A 12,483-nucleotide genomic window follows, 5' to 3' on the forward strand; every position below is an offset into this window, starting at 1 on the left:
AATGACAAATAACAGGCTCTTTATTCCAGGCTGGTGAATATCAGAATGAACAGCCCTTATCACCAAAAATATGAATAAATATTTTTGCATTTGAAAAACGTGATTGATGTACCTCCCTGCAAATGTACTGTCCCTAAAAGTATATGTGCAAACCACACTAGGGGAAGTTGTGTTTTCTCTCTGTGGTTATCTAAATGACTCCATGCTGCAAACGCTTTTGGAAAATAAATACTCTCACCCACACACACCTTCATTTCACTCTCCTGCACAGCTGGCACAGTAGATTTACTTCCCTACTCGGGAATTGGAGAGCATGGGGTTAACACCCTGAGAAACCCCAGAGTTCATCATTTGCATGCTGGCAGAGATGTGATGAGAGCTGGCAGACAACCCCGTTCCATTCTGGAAGCAGAAAGAGGGTGCTGGACTCAGGCCTTTGGCTGTTTTGGAAGCAATGGTGAGCGCTAGGGTCCTGACCACTCGGAGGCAAGCAGCCATTTTGTTTGTTTCCGCAAACCTGTCCGCTCCAGCCACCCCAGAGGTAGCAACCTGTTTCTGGATTCCAGGAGGGGAGGGCCGTTTGCCCGCTGCTCGTCCTGGGGCTGGATGGCAGGGCGGGAGGCTATGAGCCTGAGACTGTGGCTTCCAACACTTCCATGCCATGAAGCCAGGAGAAGCGTTGGGAACAAATGAAGGCAGTTGAGGTTTACCCAGGATTTGAATGAATGTGCTACTCACAGGATAGGTGCACCGCACGTCCACTTTGGGAATCAAGTTTAATGAACACTTCGCTCCTCGAATTTGATTTGGTCAGCATCTCCCATTGGCTCCCATCATTCCCTTATATTGATTGCCTGTAGCTTAAGGCAATTTTGACATTCTACCCCGGACTTTCCCCCATAGCTATAAAAACAAAAACAAAAACAAAAACAAGTAATGCTAGACCTAATCAGGTGACTTACTATATTGTCGGCCAGGTGTCGAGCATTTACCGTGTCCCAGGTGGTATACATTATAACCACTTTACGTATTCTCCCATTTAATCCTCACAGCAGCCCTGAAAGTAGGTATTATTGCCTTTGTCTTAGAGAGATTAGTGACTAACCTTCAGTCACACAGTGCCTGAAGGGAGACTCGAAACCAGATTTACTGCCCTGGCCGGGAGCCCAGTTGGTTGAGCGTTGTCCCCACACACCAAGGTTGTGGGTTTGATCTCCAGTCAGGGCACATACAAGAAGCACCCAATGAATGCATGAATAAGTGGAGCAACAACTGATGCTTCTCTCCCTCTCTCTCTCAATATTAATTAAAAACAACAACAACAACAGGGTTTATTTCCTTTAGGCCAGTGCCTGTAACCGCTGCCTTGTTCAGCCTGCCCCTGTCATGGCTCATGACAAGTAAATCTCTGAACTCCCCTTGAATTTGTTTATTGTCCATGGAACCTGAGAACATTGCTCAGTAAAAATCCCATTTTCTCAGATGGGTAGGTTATTCTTGCTACGTGGAATGTTTCCCTTTATAAAGAAGGGAGGATTCCTGCTGCAAAGGTTCTTTTTGAAAGCTAAGTGAACGAATCAAGAACAGATGCACCAGATGCATTGGCTGAAGTGGGCATTCATTCAGTCTTTTAAAAGGAAAATTAGCTTTCTCTGGTGGGAAATATTTGAGACCCTGGAATCTGACCTTTAATTGACTCTGAAAATATGCTCCCTCATTCTTGCAAACTTTCCTAAAGCGGTTCTCTTGACATTTTTAAAAAACTAACTGAGCTTATATTAAGATACCAGTAGGGTTTGTTGTTTCCCAAATATAAAATGATAATACTGAGTGTGCTTTTGTAAACATCACTCCCCCCCAAGATTTTTGCATATCCTCCTAAGGAAGGGGCAATGCTAACCCGTTCCTTCTTCTACCGCTTAGAGAAAGAGCTGCCTGGATTGCATCATGTACATTAGGATTGCAAACTCAAAGGCCGTTGAGGGCCAGGCAGGTTAAAGAAATGAGTAAAGTGGTCGGGAACAAGACGGCAGTCATGGAAGGACTAGTAGTAAGTTGGAAAACATGTACCCACAAAGCATGCAAACACATATTTTAAAATTCTAAGCTGCTGCCACTCAACCAAACACAGGTGGGACCCATTTGGCCTGCAGGCCACTAGTTTGAGATCCCTGGTAGCTCTGAGTGCAACTTTGTGTGACCTTGGTCCAGACAGTTTACCCTTGGGGTTTCAGTGCGCTCATCTCTAGAATGGGACTGACAGTCTTCAGAGCTGTGGAGAGAAGGAAATGGAGTCCAGGTGTGGACACTTGGTCAGGAACCGTGGAGATGCCCAGGGCCACTGTCCCTGAGGTGCCATTCTGTGACACAGAGTCAGCTCTCCACTTGGGCTGTGTGTCTGTGTGTGATTTATTACAGGTTGTCATTTAGTTCAGCCAGTCCCTGCAGGGTTAATATTTGTTTCTTTTTCCCAAATTTGAGATCTTAAAGGGCCTTTATCCTAATGCCCTCCAGAGCCTTGCAATTGTATCTTGAACAAGAGAGAAGTTATTTAACTCCCTGGTTTTCTTATAAGTGTGTCTTAAAAACCAGAAAGTGATATCAGAGAATGCTAGGTGGTCATCATGTCACTTTTATTTTCTGATCTGAATTAATCCTTTCTGGCCTGCTGAGCCAGGGGCCTTGGCAGAGGCATCCCCTGGAATGGAAATGCTTGAGAATTCCCCACACCAGCCGGAAGAAGGTGGGAAAAAAGAAGCAACCTGGAACAGGACTGCGAGGTCTGGAGGCTGGAAACCTTGGTCGTCCCAGTGTGGGTTTCCTGTGTGCCTGGCGCGGGGTGTATCTCACTTAGTGCCTCGGGCCCTCCTTGGAAGGCTGAGACTGATGGGTTTACCCACCCAAAATCCCGGTAGAATCAATGGAAGGAAGTCAGCGGGTAGGCCCTTCGGCCTGGGTTTCAATCTGAGCTCCTCAGCCACTTGCAACCTTAGGCTCCTCCAACCCCAGGTTTCTTATTACTAAAATGTAGGCTCCCTTCCTCTTTGGGCTCTCGCAAAGTTTCAGGGAGATCACAGAATATCTGTGTTCCTTCTGTGTCCTTTTCCTTGTCACTCGGCTACTCTCCCTGTCTTCAACTCTCCTCTTGCCATTTTCTTCACTCTCCTTTTTCCTTCCTCCTTCCCACCTTCCTCAGTCCCACCCCTCCCCACTCCTAAGCATCCCTGTAGGGGCTCTAAACTCCTCCCTCCAGCTGCACCCACAGGAGCTGCAGCCTCTGCTCTGGTGCCGGCCCAGGAGGTGCTATCTGGAGCTTTCCCTACAGGAAGCAATCAAGAGCCCACTCGCGGAGTGTGCACATCTCTTCGCAATCCCGTGACCTCGTGGTGGTACCCAGAACTGGCTGTGGTGGGAGCGTTCACACCACAGAGATCAGCAGCTGCCCCAAATCGGGCCTCTTGTTTGCTCTCGTGAGAGCTCCTTGTTAAACACGTGCCAGCACGGCGCTGCTTTGGACACCGGTGCCACCTCCTCCAAAACAGACATTTCTTCAGGACTTGTAACAACAACGACCCCATCACAGACGCTGGAACTCAGGAGAGCACGTTTGTGTCTAGCACTGTTTGGGCTGCTGCAGGGAAGCAGAGGCAGTTGAAGACCGAGGTCCTGTTCATACAGAGTTGACAGTATAGGTGGGTACATAGGACAGAAGAATTAGCTATTAGGAGAAAAGCCAAGTTGTGTAGAGGGACCAGGCCTTGCCATGGCCCCCACCATGGTACCAGCTCAGGTGCTGTCCTCCCACCCCTCTCCCACTCACCCGCACAGCTGCCAAATCACTATCCGATGAAATCTCCCCACCTGAAAGGCTCCAGTGGCCCCAGACTCCCCTGATGCCCACAGTGGACAAGGGCCATTAGAAGCATGGGCTTTGGAATCCAGCTGCTGCCTGCTGGACCTGGGACCCTGGGCAAATTGCTTTATGCCTTGAGCCTCGTTTTCCACATGTGTGCAGTGGAGTTTTGTGAGAGTTAAATACTATCATCCATGAATGTATCAAACATATAATCAGTGAATAAATGACCTGTATGATCATTGTTCTATTACAGGGTATAACACCACCCCCTTTCCTACATTCAAAGCCTTTGGTTTGCTACTGGTCATCTCCCCGTGATCCCTAAATCACCCCAGATTCTAGCCAGCCAAGCCAAGCACCTCACCATCTCAAAATGCATTATGCATTTTGCCCTGTTCGCTCTGCCTGGAATGGACCAGAAGTCAAGAATTTTAGTCCTGCTTCAGTAGCTGTGATTGATTATAAAAGAAATGTCTCTACTTCTTTACCCTTCCCATCAGCCCAAGTGCCCTCCTCTCCCAGTTGCTTGCTAAAACCCAGGCCCCCTGGGCAGAGTGCCATCCCTCCTCTGGGCTTCAGGAGAACTTATCATGTGGATGTTGGTTTCATGGCCCATCTCCCAGCTCTCCTGAAAGCTCAGTGGCAGCAAAACTCAGACTCTGGATGTATCTTTATTCCCCTGCACCCAGCGTGGGCCCTGACTCCCTGGAGGTGCACTGGCGATGCGGGTTGGATTGGATTGGATTGAATTGAAAATTGCTGTGACAAAGCGAGGTGCTCAGTAAGGCACTGCAGACAATTAAGAGCCAGAACAGATGTTGGCAAACCACTGATTGTGTGAGCGAGACAACCAGGATGAGATGAGAATGAAGACAGAGGTTAGAAGATGCCCTAGAAGTCAGAGTCCAATTCTCCTTGCACAAGGAGGGAAACTGAGGCACAGAGAGGGAAAGGGACTGGCTCCAGATCACACAGCTAGTCTGTGGACTCCAGAGTCAAGCTAACTGTGCTTCCTCCTCTCCCATCAGTCCCTGGAAAAGCTCTCTCCCTGCAGACAGGTCCTAAGGCCGAGCCTTCTGGCTGCTGCAAACGTAGGGAATGTTTGCAGTTGGAGTAGAGCTGGGGCCTCCCAGAGGGGATTGCCACCCCTTGGGGTTGGCTGCCTCCTGGGAGACTCTAATTAGAGCCCCTGGTCCCAGGGGCCTGGTGAGAACTGCTCAGCCTAGATCCCATGTGACCTCTCACTGGCTCCCGGGATACCTGCAGGGCTTGCCCAATAGGACCATGCACGTTTCCTGGAGCCGGAGTTCAGAGGGTCTGGTGCTAGCAGCCTCTCTTGGGCTTCTTAAAAGGAGCAGCAGATCTTCTCCTTGTTAGGGTTTGTTTTGAAGGGAGTTGCCTGCTAGAAATGCGCCACTCATACACTCACCATAGGTAGGCTTGGGGGTTCCACAGGCACCCCATAGAAATGGCACACTGGAGTGGTTAAGACCATTGGCACAGGAGCCTGGCTGCCTGGGTTCAATTCTAACCCTACTAATTCTTAGCTGGGAGACCTTTGGCAAGTCAGTTTACCTTTCTGTGCCTCAGTTTATCCTTAAGTAAAACGGGGTTGGGTGATAATAGCAAGTTAATATAATAAAACATTTAGAGGCTCTGGCACATTAGTAAGTGCCCAGCTCACTTCCTCCCTACACTCTGAGCTCTCCTTTACTTTCCCTCTTTGTTAATGAAAAGTTGGGGATTTTATCTTTTTTAATGCAACCACAGAAGAAAGAGAACCATGGTTCCATGATTTCTGGAGTTCGTTTCCCCTTTGGATGGCTCTGTTGAGCTTTCAGCAATTATAAAACTGATTTTTTTCTCACACTGGTTGTTGGGGCGGGGTGTCCTTTAGCTTTCTCCTACATTCTGGTTTTGGAGGCACCCAGAACACCAGACGTCAGGCTCTGGGAGGCTGCAAGCAGAGGGAAAGGGTGGGAGCCTCTGTTTTCTTGGCTGTTGTATGACTGTGAGGCCAGGTGGACTGATCTCCGTGCAGTCACATTTCTCCCCACCCAGAACCCAGCAGGCAGGCCCAGGTCACAAGGCCACATTTAAGGCTTCAGAGAATTTCACAGAGGCCAGTGTGTGGGAGGCACCTGCTGGGTGAGCAGATACCACTGGACTGTGATTCAGAGGGCCTGGATTAAATCCCGTGTGACCTTGGGCAGCTCATTTGGCCTCTCTGAGCATCAGTACCATCATCTGCAATATGGGACTAATAATCATTTTAGCTTCGCTGTATTTAGCACTTGCTGGGCCAGGCACAGTACTAGAAAACTCAAATCTAGGTCTTATAGTGTGTGAAGTGGTTACCATTGGCCCTATTTCCTAATGAGGAAACAAACACTAGAGAAAATAAGTAACTTACTTGAAAGTTACACTGGGATGTTGTGAAGAGTAGGCATTCAATTAATGCTATTAAAAAATGGGTCTGCATATTATCTCTCAGGTATGTGGAGGCAGCTGAGGGGTTTGCTCCAAGATGTGGAGTTGCTTTCCTTAATCTCTTAAATAAGAGTGTGCAGTGGGCCAAGAGTTGGGGTGTGGAAGGTGTGGAAGGGTCATACCACTTGTGTGCTGTGTGACCTTGAGCCAGCCATCAGCCCTCTCTGTAGACAGCTAGCGTAGACCAGGTGTACTAGTGTGGCATGGACCAGGAAGGAGGCTGCGTAGTGCCTGGCCCCAAGCCCTACTGGCTGAGGGTCCCAGGATGAGAGCCTACCATCTATACCTGTAGCTGTGCATTTTGCTTACAACTTGCACCCTGGCAAAGATTGACTCCTTGCCCCCAAATTGGGCTTGAGCCTCTGAGGCCTAAGTCCTAAGGCTGTGGAAACCCTGTCCAGCTGCCCCTTCTCCATTAGAGCACCTTCTGCAGGGAGTTTTCCCTGACCTCAGAGGCAATGCATAACAAGGGCTGCCCACAGTACCTGCCCTCCACCTGTACAGTTCCAGCCTCCCTCTAACCTTCTGCACCTGATCATTAGCCATTAATTTGTCCTCAGATTCGTACGTTTTCTCAGTTACAAAGCTCTTCCATAGCCATTCATCTCGTTCAATGACACTCTAAGCTGCTATTTATTGAATATTTCCTGTGTGCCAGGCCTTCTGCGTTCCCCGGCCTCTTTCCATGCATTATCTTGCTTCAGTTTTGCAACAGTCCTATGAAGTATTACAGGGTTATATTTATAGATGAGGAAACTGAGAAGCAAGCTCAATATCTAGCCCCTGAATCAAGCTCCGTGAAACAATCAGGGTCATCCCTGCCCAACAGCTTCTGCAGCTGCCATGTGCACCTGAATCACAGGACCTGGATAACATGCAGCTTCTGATGCCAGGGTCTGGAGGGGGCCCAAGGTTCCGTACTTCTAACAGGCTCTTTGGTGATGCCAGTATGCCCCACAGGGAACCACACATTGAGTAGCAAGCAAAGTCCTGAATCACTAAGCGATTTCAGACTCCTTTGCAATGGAATGGCCCCAGGCTGGCAAACCTCAGTTTCCTTATGTGTCAGATGGGTGAATTTGCGTTCAGCTTACAGAGATGGAACGAGTAGTGGATGTTATAGCACCTGTGAAATGCCTGGCACACAACACGTACTCAGTAAATGCTGGCTCTTCTCCCTTGATAGGAGCTGGCATGGGTCTGGGTGCACAACAGATGCTCAATAAAGCGTTTTCCAATTGATTGGGCCCAGCATTTTTCCCTAAAGCAGAGAATAAACTGCATTATGTTTCCTCTTGGAATGAAGCCAAACCCAATATTAATTTTTTTCCTGAACTGCAGTTTCAGAAAGAAAGAAAAGCGAGTAGAGTAATTGCAGTCTGAAGCAAACCTCTGTAATTTCTGTAATTACAGAACAGAACAGGAGCAAAACAAAGCAGGAATGCGCACAGCATTATGGGAGGGAGTGGGGGCCCTACTCCCAAGCCCACTGCCTCTCTAGCTCTGCATGGCACCCCACTAGCTCCAAGTGCGTTCTGGGCCCAGTCCTGGCCGTGGACAATAGCAGTCCTGAGACTCTGGCCTTGGCCTTTTGGCCTCTGCCTAAGTCCCCACCCCACGCAGACTCCTGTCCCTCTCATGCAATGGGACAGAGGCAGATTGTTCAAGTGGCTGCCACATTCACCCCTCCCCCAGACTACCATCTAGCCCAGGGCAGGGCTGCTGACAGCCAATCCACCAGTGAGGCCTTCAGGCCCCACTTCCAGAATAGATCTTCAGTGCCACTCCTTACCACCTCCACCCTAGCAGCCACTGTTCAAGTCACCACCATGTCTTGCCTGGACTCTCAGCCTCTTAATGAACTTCTCTGCTTCCATCTTGTACCTCTTCTAGGCAGCCAGGGTGAGACTCACAAGAGAAAGTCAGATCACCCCCACTGCTTAAACCCTCCAATTTCTCCCATCCCATTTGGAATAAAATCTGAACCCCTAGCAGTGGTCTCTGGGACCTTGTGTGACCTGGCCCCTGCCTGCCTCTGACCAGCTCTGTTCCCTGCTGCATTGGACTGCAGCCACCTGGACCTCTGTGCTGTCTCTCAAACAAGCCAAGCTCATTCCTGCCTTGGGGCCTTTGCACTTGCTCTCCCTCTGTTTGAAATGCTGTATCCCACAGAGTCAAATTTCTGGCTCCTAATTCCAACTAAAAAAAAATTTGTTTGTTCAGGCCAAATAAAATAAGTCCTAGGGCCAATTTTGACCCATATTGCCACTTCTGATCTAGAGCTTTCCAACTCCATGTTTTATTTTTCTTACAAGGCATCTCCTCACTCAGGGATTGACAGAAATATTCCTTCTGCTTAGTTTGACCCATTTTTGTCAATGGCTTTAGGATTTAGTCATAGCACATCAGAAAAGGATGGGGCGTCATGGGGACATTTTTACCACCTTCCTTCCTTGAGTCTCTTTCTTTAAGTCCTTCCCAGAATCCCCTTGAGTGAGTCTTCTTCTATAATCCTAATCTGTTCTGTAATAATAGTCTATTATATAATCACATAATACATGATCACTCCTGTCCCATCCCTGCAGTCGGTCCCTAAGTTCCTTGGTCTGGCTTTCAAGGCCCTTCACAAACTGGCCTTCCAAGCTGCAAACCTCCCTACTTTTGTTCATGTATTTCCCTCCATTCAGGATGCCCTTCCCTCTTTTTGAGCCTGATGAACACCTATTCAACCTTTAAAACCCAGCTCAAATGTTCCCGCATCTGGGATACATTCTCTGGCTGAATTAACTCATTCCTTCTAGGCCTACAGTGTGTTATCATACACTCTTTCAGTACTTATGATTGTGATTAACTGTAGGCAGAAATATTTCTCCTTCTAGGCTGTGACCTTGTCAAGGTCATGGACCCTATTAATCTTTGCAACCTGAGTGTCCAGTTCAGCTGTATGTACACATTAGGCCCTCAGTAAGTATTTACAAAATTGAATCTTTCTGTTGGCCCTATTAGTTCACTGATTCAAATTCTGGTGACCAGAGTATAGTTCAGAATACAAAATGCTTGAAACAATTGTTCCATCATCATTGCAGCACATAGCATATGCTCAGTAAATACTTGTTGAGTGAATGAAGGTGCGAGTGAGTAGGTGAGTGACTACCGAGGACTTATCGCTTGTGGACTCATATTAACAGTGCCCTTTTAAAAGTTGCTTTGGTGGAATTCAGTTAATGATGGTATATTAAGGACCTGGAAGACCGTGGAACTAGGTTTTTGTCCACCTGATGAGGAAGAACTGAAAGACTCTGGAAGACAGCCTGGGAAAAATGCCCTGTGCCCTACATCATGAGTAGTGAGAGGCATTCCTTCTACCTGCTGTACCAGCAGGTGAAGGTGGGCCTCAGACTGGCACTCAGGAGCAGAGAGACCCACAGAGCCATCCTCCAAGCCAGAGCATCCCCTTCTCTGCAAAGCACAGGAGGCTGTTTCAGGAAAGGGGAGACAACAATGGTAAAAGGTTAGTTCAGCCTCAGAGAACATTAATCCTAGAAAGACAGCGCGTGCCTATGCTTTCTGCGTGCTCTTTTTCATGAGGGGAACGACAGGTTAACCCGCTGGTGTCAGGAGGTAAAATTCCCATGCAGCTCTTCCCCTAGGGTGCATGAGCGAGGCAGCTTCTGGACCTACTTTACATAAGCACTGGGTCCCTGGCTTTTTCACTAACAGGGGTCCCTTTATCCTTTTCTGCCCATCTACTAGATGTTTGGGTGTTTGCCTTTTTCTTACCAGACTTTGTTTATTACAGAATGATTCCTTTTTATTATTTTAACCACACACACAAATGTTCCACTCCCAGCTTCTGACTGGCCCAAAGTGATCAGCCAGACCACTTTGCATTGGTATAAAAAGAGCCAACACAAAGCACTTGACATTTTTATTAGTTAGTATTCCCCATGGCAACTAAAAGGATGATTTTCGACTGGGTTTTGAAAATGCTGAAAGATGCTGAAGGGCCTGAATAATAAACCCTCAGTAGATGTTAGCTGCTGTCATTATCATCACCATCATCATCATCATCTCATTATTATAGCCTCTAGAAAGCTCTGAATACCAGATTAAGAAGCATGATCCTTAACACAGCTGGTAACAATCACAATGAGGAAATAGTGGAGATTCCTAAACCCTCACTCTGAGCCACACATTCTTTCACATGCTCTATATACATTTAACGTGGTCTCATTTAATCTTCCCTGCAAACCTATGAATGAAGTGTTGTTATTATCCCCCCACTGTACAGATGAGGATCCAAATGGGGAAGTAATTGACCCAGCTTTAGTAAGTGTTAGACGGAGCTGAGGTCTGATTAGCACTGAGGTAGTAGCACCAATTATATAAACTCGTGGCTTTATGTCTTTGATCTTCACATATTGTACATGTTCTAAAAGGAAAACTCCACATACGCCTATGTGGCTCTTCATAGGGCAGCTATAGACATTTGGCTAAATCTGAATTCACTTTCCCATATTCTGGAGATCACACGTATGACTTCCTCATGCTGAGTCCTTCAGAGCAGCCACCGTCTCTGATCCCTCCAGGCTCAAGGAGGGGCTTGATATACTTGTGGAGAAGAGAACAGTATAAACTTCCTGGTGAACTGACCTCTTCCCCCTGACCTTTTGACCTCCTTTTGTGTTGATGTTGAATGGTTTCTTCAAAGGACGTACCCACGAGGTTTCCCCCTACTGAGCACGTCCTGCTGTCTTGTCTGCTCATGGGAAGTGAACCAGAGCTGCATCTGGCTGTCTCTGGCTCACTTGTGCACCCTCACTCTCCCGTTCCCTCTCCCTTTCTCTCTCCCTCTCCCTCTCTCTCTCCCTCTCCCTCTCTCTCTCCTTGAATGGTGTTGGGTGATTCTGAGGCCCAGGGCATGGCATCAGCTTAAAAACACCCAGCAGATTTTGGAGTTTGGTTTCAGTCTCCATGATAATCAACGAGTAAATCCAGAGTAGAGGCAATAAGTTGTTACCACAGGCCACAGGCATTGAGAACTTGGTCTAGTGGTGAGAGGTAGTGCGTAGAGAGTTGAGATTGTAGCAGAAATCCCCTGAGCCCAATGTAAGCAAAAATGGAGGTTTTATTTTATGACTGTGGATTGCTTTGTAATCCATGAGCAGGAGCATAACCCGCCTCTAGGATGCCTAGAACCACAAAGTAAAATGCCTTCAAGTGTCTCCATCTTTTGATCTCCATTTTCTTTCCTCCTCAGCAGACCAAGTCTCTCTGCTGCTGAGTACAAGGTGGTCAGAAGGTGGCTACCTCAGTGGTATCAAGTCGCTGGACAGACTGGCCTTCTTTCTCTGCTAAATTCCCAGGGAAGGAGCATTGATTGGCTAGCCAGGGTCAGGTGACCAGCCCTGGTCCAAGGTGGTTGGATTATTTTAAACAAACATGGCAGTTGACCTACACAAGGGTAGATCATGGGGACAATTAAGGGCATCATTGTTTTCACAGCGAATGGCTGATACCCCAAAGGGGATCCATTTCAGCCCCCCACACTTTTCTGAGGCTGCTCTCTCCCCTGAATATCCCAAGTCTCTATGGTAGACCACAGAATCGCCTGCCTCCTGCCATTTCTGACAGCGTGCGCAGCGGTCACCCTACCTGAGTCTGACGGTGCCATGCTCAAGCCAGGACCTAGACAAGCCTGTGGGTCATCCTTGAGAACAAGAAGCAGGGTTGTCTGAAGGTGATCTGGTTCTCCATGAACTCTAGGAAGAAACATTGGTGTTTGGTAATGGCGATTGCATGTGAAGGGCCAGAAGGCAAGTGCACAGCAAGCCTGGGTCCCCCAGCAGGGCAGAGCTGAGGGGAGGCAGCCACTTGGGGCAGGGGCCACACATTGCTTTGGCTCCTGCATCTGAGAGTCCACAGCCTAGTTAGTACTTCACATGTTCCTGTCTGCTCTGAGGGTTCCATAAGTTTATTCTCTGTGATTTTATTAATTTAAAAAATGTCATAGAAATTTAGAAATTTATTTTATCTATAAATTTTTGTAGAAATTTAAAAATAATTGTAGAAATCCAGAAAAGTGCAAAAAAAAAAAAAGAAGAAAAAAGCAAAAATCACTTATAAACTAATCACTG

General features: G+C 47.6%; 1 protein-coding gene across 5 annotated transcripts in view; it reads left to right on the forward strand.

Annotated features, from left to right (window-relative positions):
- The window catches only part of SLC6A1 (solute carrier family 6 member 1), a 41,599-nt gene that overhangs the window by 9,428 nt on the left and 19,688 nt on the right, over positions 1-12,483 (forward strand). The window contains exon 1 of one of the 5 annotated variants that reach the window (XM_024556483.4): positions 3,661-3,692. The exons of 3 other annotated variants lie outside the window; for them this stretch is intronic. The gene's annotated coding sequence lies outside the window, so the exon portion shown is untranslated. Of the gene's footprint in view, positions 1-3,660; positions 3,693-12,063; positions 12,087-12,483 lie in introns of those variants that run through there. One more of the 5 variants, XM_071222288.1, reaches the window with a different exon arrangement.

The sequence above is a fragment of the Desmodus rotundus genome, chromosome 8 (genome assembly GCF_022682495.2).
Source record: "Desmodus rotundus isolate HL8 chromosome 8, HLdesRot8A.1, whole genome shotgun sequence".
Classification (NCBI taxonomy): domain Eukaryota; kingdom Metazoa; phylum Chordata; class Mammalia; order Chiroptera; family Phyllostomidae; genus Desmodus; species Desmodus rotundus.